At 35.4% G+C, this 6,495-nt stretch overlaps 1 long non-coding RNA gene across 1 annotated transcript in view; it reads right to left on the minus strand.

Moving 5' to 3' along the window:
- The window catches only part of LOC145511648 (uncharacterized), a 28,649-nt gene extending 22,661 nt beyond the window's left edge, over positions 1-5,988 (minus strand). Inside the window, exon 1 of the long non-coding RNA XR_014058023.1 lies at positions 5,769-5,988. This is a non-coding gene — a long non-coding RNA (uncharacterized LOC145511648). The remainder of the gene's footprint in view (positions 1-5,768) is intronic.
- Positions 5,989-6,495: the final 507 nt, after the last annotated feature.

Below are 6,495 nucleotides of genomic sequence, written 5' to 3' on the forward strand. Positions count from 1 at the left end.
AGGTTTGCACAGAGTCTGACAGGACTGAAGCTGACTTAGCAGCAGCAGCATCAATCACTTGCTTAAGATTGCGTGTATGCTTACTCGTTCATTCATTTCTGACTCAGTGTGACTCCATGAACTGTGGCCCTCCAGGCTCCTCTGTCCATGGAATTTTCCAGGCAAGAATCCTGGACTGTGTTGCCATTTCCTAGCCCAGGGGATGTTCTCCACTGAGGGACTGAATCCGTGTCTCTTGCATAAGACTGTGGTTAAATGGTAGAGTAAGAACTCAACCCTATTCTTTTGAATGTGTATAAATTGTTTTACTATACCATGAATAATGCCATTATTATATTGGTGAAAAAACAAAAAATCTTACTCAAATTTTGGTTGGAAAATTTTAGGAATTTAATTTTATTCTTTAGGCATTCTAATTCAATTAACAATTTGCCAGCTTAACAATGAACTTAGAGACTACTCTTAGTTTAACCTGTACAAAGTAAACATTTCCTTTTGCTCTCTTTAGAGGTCACAAAATTAAAAACTTTTTTTTGCTTCATAAAAAGTAAAATTTCAGAATAAATGTAACCATTTATATGCAACTGAAGTAGATCAACTAACATATGATCATTGTTTTCTTTTAAGTATTGCATTGAAAGGTTGATCATCAACTGTTACCTATATAAACTGTTTGATAATCAAAATGGTCATTTATAAAAATTTAGTTGTTTTCAACATTTTAAAACTAAAGTATTCTGGCTACCAATAAGTAATATAGATTTTTAATAGATCACACATATAAATTTCATTCCAGTGAGCTATCCCATTTTATTCTAAGGGCAAATACATCTATTTCTTTATCCTTTGTCATGATATGTGTACCCCATCTATCTTCTACCTATCTATCAATCTATCACCTATGTATATATCTATTTCTTTATCTATTTATCTGTCTTCATCTATCAATATTATTTAGAATATTTAGAATACAAATTAGAGAAAAATAACATAAAATTCAACTAACTCATTTAAGTAATAAAGAGACTTAATTGGCTCACTAACTGAAAAATCTAGAGCTAGCTAATAAATGCTTTGATCCACAGGTTAATGATATATTTAAGGGTGCATATCCACTTGTTTGTGATTCTTTCAGCTCTATTTTCCTCACTATGTTGGTTTCATGCTTAGCTTATTTTTCCTCATCTTGGCCAGATGGCTCTCCATTTGGACTACAAGCATTTATTTTATATATATATGTATATATGTATAAGAGAAGGGCATTGTATCAAGTTTGCAATTATTTAAGAGAAATTTTGGCTTGCTTCCAGTTGGAGTAACTTAGGTCCCCTGAACCAAACACTGGGGCTGACGGAATGCCATCTGTTAGCTTGTCTTAGTTTTAAATCATTGCCAACCCTGGAATAATCACAGTGACAAGCATTAAGAACAACAGTAACAATAGGATTACTATGATTAGTTTAAGCCAATGACGGCCTTCCCTTGGAGCCTGAAATAGAATCAAAACTCAATAGCTAAAGCAGACAGTGTGACTTGCCTCTCCAAAGGAAAATCTAACTAGTTTTGTGTAGAAAAGAAATGGGATATGCGGATGCATCAACAAATGCCATTGTACTGTATTACTGTAAATCTATCCATTTATTCACTCATTATTCCTTCCAATTGTATGCATCTATCATTAATCTCTACCAATTTATCTCTTCCTCCACCTTTCTACATATGCAGCATACTTTGTGTGTAAGTGGTATATACATAGAAAATAAAAAGAGTTTAGAAGATGCCAAACAAAACTAAAGGCTCAACGTTATGCAACTTATTAGTATATTAGTACTAGATCCTAATTCTAACAAAAAAGAATGAAATTTGAAATAAGCATTACTTAAATATACTTAGAGTTTATTCATATTTACTATATTTTTCCTTAATATATGAGAAATAAAAATAGGACCATCCCATTGCAAGTTATTCTCAGAGTACCAAAATGAAAGACATCATTTAAATTATAAACTCTATTAAATTTGGGGCTTCCCAGATGGCACTAGACGTAAAGAACATGACTGCCAATGCAGGAGACATAAGAGATCCGGGTTCAATCCTTGGGTGGGAAGTTTCCCTGGAGAAGGAAATGGCAACCCATTCTTGCCCGGAGAAGCCCATGGACAGAGGAGCCTGGCAGGGTACAGTATAGAGTCACAAAGAGTCAGACACGACTGAAGTGACTTAGCACATACTATAAAATTTTATCATTACACAAAGTACCATAGAAGTACAGGAATACAATTTGAGCAAATATTGAGATAAGAGTATTACTATTACCAGTTCATATCTGAGAATAAAAATGATCAACATAGGGTCACTACTGGAACATAAATGAGATACCAAGTCAGTTTTCCAGTTCCTATATTTTTTAAAGATTCTCCAAAATTAAAAAAAAAAACATTCTGTTAATTTTTTCCATCATAAGTTTTTCATAGAGGGGACAGAAGAAATTAGCCTTACACTCTAGAATTTAAGGAGGTTAAAAATGGAAGTAAAAAAATTTAATTGTTATTAAGCTTGCTAATTTTGTTAGTATCTTAGAGAAGTAGAAAAAAACCTAGTTAGTGAGAGAAGGAGCACATAAATAAGTGGATATTTTGACTATGGAGGGGATTCACATACATTTTGCTTTCATAATATGTGAGATAAACTTTAGTTTCATTGGATGCAAAATCTGAGAGAGCTTGATCTATTTGTTTGTTACTTAAATGGAAAAGTGTGTATGTTGTTCATAGATGACAGAGCAGAAAGCATAAAATTAAAGACAGAAAACAGAGACAATAATTGATGGTGGGAAGTTGCAGAGGAATTTTTTTTTTTTTTCAGTTGACTTAATAGAGGAGTTAGCTTTCTGAAGCAGAGATGCGTTTTTGAAACGGAGGGGATGAAAGAAGAAGCTTGGACATAATAAGCAATTTCTGGTGCAGAAGGGAAAAAAAAAAAAAGAGGAAATTTAGTCAAATAGCCACAGAATTTCAGAAAGCAGGATAAAGAACTATTTGCTAATTGCCTTAATATTAAAGAGAATAACAGGTGAATATAGTAGATAAGTATATATACATATATGTATATCTATATATGTGTGTGTGTGTATATATATATATATATATATATATATATAAAATCAGGGCCAATTCATTCCAAAGACAATACTTTTAAATATATTATGTTACCCATGGAGAGAGAGCAGGAGAGAGAGAGAGGGAGAGATTGAGAGAGAAAAGAAAGACTCCACTGGTCCTCAAAGGAAATTGAGTCTTTTAAAAATTACATGATAAAAACATCCTAAGTCTAATATTTAAATTCAACATATATTTTCAGATATTTATATGTTCTGGTTCCCCAAATAATCAATAAATAAGCTGTTGATTTGTAGAAGTTTGACTTTTCCCTTAAATGGGTTACATGCTACAAATATATTATAGTTATTTCTATTCCTAACCTATCTTTCCTCCTCCCTTCCTTCTTTACTTCTCTATTTTCACTTACAGATATTTTGAGGGTTGAATGTATACCAATTATCAAAATACAGTCAGATTTGTAATCATCTCCAAGCTAATAGGAAAGAAACAGACACTGATATGTCCATTACAGACTCAGAGGATATGACAGAGGCAAGCAGACAGTGTTAAAGCAGAACATTAAATCTTGAAGGATGATATGATAGATTGTAGTATTGTTTACAAATAGCTGTTGCCTCCCATACTGGCCCTTTCTTGAGACCCCTTCTTAACCCAATAACCTTGGCTATGTGGCTAAATTTTGCAATAAAATGTGAATAAGAATGACAGGCAAAGTTTTATAAATCACCGTGTAATTCCACCTTGTCTTTTCCTGCTTGTTGTGGGACCCAAAATATGCTAGAAAAAAAGTAATTTCTCATGCCTAGATTATAGAATACAGAGGATATGAAGCAGGACATGCCTACTCACAAGGGACATGCACATGAGCAAAAAATAAGAACTGGTAAGGTACTAAACCCCAGTCAATCAGAAGGCATGGATTATTCTGGAGGTGCAAGTAGTTAATAAAGTTCAAAGCAAAGATGTGTATATAGTGAGAAGGGGAAGGAGAGGCGATGACAGGTTGTATGGAGGGGAGTGAAGGAGATGGTGAGGGAGATTGGCAGGAACCCAGTTAAGGGACTTATATCTCATATCAAAGACTTAAGCTTAATTCGAAAAGCCATAGTCCTTAAAAGAAAGACTCTTGTGAGCAGATTAGATTCGTAGAAGTGAAACTCTAGCAGTACTGTTTTGGTAAACAGATTGAAGAGGAAATGAGATTGAAACTAAATAAGAAGATATTTAATAATTTTATTCTGTGTTTTCCAGATACAGTCTCTCACATACCCGTCACCTTACTCTTGACGTTCCTTTATTTATCTGCTGACCAATAATATTTTGCAGTTTAAGGCGGCTAGGGTAACTCAGTCCCAAATCTGGAATTCTGAGTCATATTTGACTCCTTCAAGTTTTCTTCAGTAAATAGTAGAATGACTGCTCCACCAAAGCCAACTGGTAGAGTACTTTCCTTGTTTTTTTTTTTTTTTTTTGCCAGGTCATTTAACTGAACGAATGTTTGTGTACTAAAGAAAGTCCAGAGAAATACAAGGGATATTGTATTAGCATCAGCACCCAAAAAAACAAAAATGAGGAAAACCTTAAATTCGAGAGGTCTGTCTTTGTTCTGCAGCTGCCTTGGGTTGACACTCCATGTATCATTTCTGAATTTCACTTTGAACATAAACTCGACAGTCTGGGCAGGGATCTCTTTAAGCAAGTATCACCACTAAGGAAATTCACTTTGCGTTGCTGCCTGAGGGTGACCCAGGGACTTGCTGGAATCCCTAGGCTTCTTGATCTCCTTTTTGGCTGTAATAATCTACTTAAAGGCAGAGAAGATGTGACTGTTACCCTTCTGAGGAAATTGGCATATTAAGACATTTTTCCAGCAGATAGAAGGAAATTGAAATTAAGTCTATGTTGGCTCACATTTCAAGTATCTTCTAGACAGTATTTCTTCAACCATTGGTGGTAAAAGACCAAGTTTATTTCCATCATCATTAATCTATCATGGAACAATATCTTTGTAAAATACAACAAAATTAATCTCAAGAGAAATGATAATATAAAGGGTAAAAATACAAGTCCATAATTTTACAGTCAACAGACAAAAATTATTCTGTGAAATTTCTGTGTTGCCGTTGTTCAATCACTAAGTCATGTCCAACTCTTTGTGACCCCGTGCTCTGCAGCATGCCAGGCTTCCCTGTCTAACACTATCTCCCGGAGTTTGCCCAAACTAACGTCTATTGAGTCAATGATGCTATCTACCATCTCATCCTCTGCCACCCCCTTCTTCTGTAGTCTTCGATCTTTCCAAGCATCAGGGTCTTTTAATTTCTATAATAACATCTTATATTTAATTTCAATTTTTATATTAATATTGCTATAGACTAGAAAAAAGTTCACAGGAAAGAACTGCTCTCAAACCACCTTTTCATAGAATAGCAGAATCATATTTAACATATTTTAAAATACAAGTAAAAATATCAAACATGGAGGTGAATTATAAAATCAGCCATCTAAAGACAGTGACAACATTATTAATTCTCTCATTAACTCTCCATTCTGAAGTCTCTACTGCCATGTGGACATATAATTCAGAATGAGTCACTTTATGAGGCCCTGTCATGTTTTATCAAAATAATGTGTTAAAAACAATACCTCAATTTGAGTGCACGTATACTCAGTCTCTCTGGCTTCCCGGGTGGCTCAGCGATAAATCCACCTGCAGTGCAGGAGACGTAAGAGATGTGGGTTCCACCCCTGGGTCGGGAACACCCCCTGGAGGAGGGCATGGCAACCCACTCCAGTATTCTTGACTGGAGACACCCGTGGACAGAGGAGCCTGACGGCCTAGAGTTCATGACGTGACTGAGCGACTGAGCATGCGTGCGTGGCTGTGTCGCTTCTGTTCGTGCGACTAGCTGTCACGTGGGGATTCTCTGTCCATGGAATTTTCCAGGCAAGAATACCTGAGAGAGTTGCCTCAGTTTAATTGTCTTTAATTCTTGAAAATGTTATACTCATATATGTTGTTCAAATTGAGTCAATCTGAAAATGAGGAAAAACTGCTGCTGCTGCTAAGTCGCTTCAGTCGTGTCCGACTCGGTGCGACCCCATAGAAGGCAGCCCACCAGGCTCCCCCGTCGCTGGGATTCTCCAGGCAAGAACACTGGAGTGGGTTGCCATTTCCTTCTCTGAGGAAAAACTGAAATGGCTGTTAATAAAATAAAATGTTCTAATCAGTGAAATAAAATCAGTAAACCAAACTCTTTAAAAAAAAAAAAAAAAGTTAATGAAAGCACCTGCTTTCCTAAAAGCAAACAATTGGATAACTACTTGGGCTGATTAGACAAATAAGATTGATAAGATATGAGCTCTTGTCAGA

This window comes from Giraffa tippelskirchi, chromosome 6, assembly GCF_054371585.1.
Source record: "Giraffa tippelskirchi isolate mGirTip1 chromosome 6, T2T-mGirTip1v1.2.pri, whole genome shotgun sequence".
Taxonomy (NCBI): domain Eukaryota; kingdom Metazoa; phylum Chordata; class Mammalia; order Artiodactyla; family Giraffidae; genus Giraffa; species Giraffa tippelskirchi.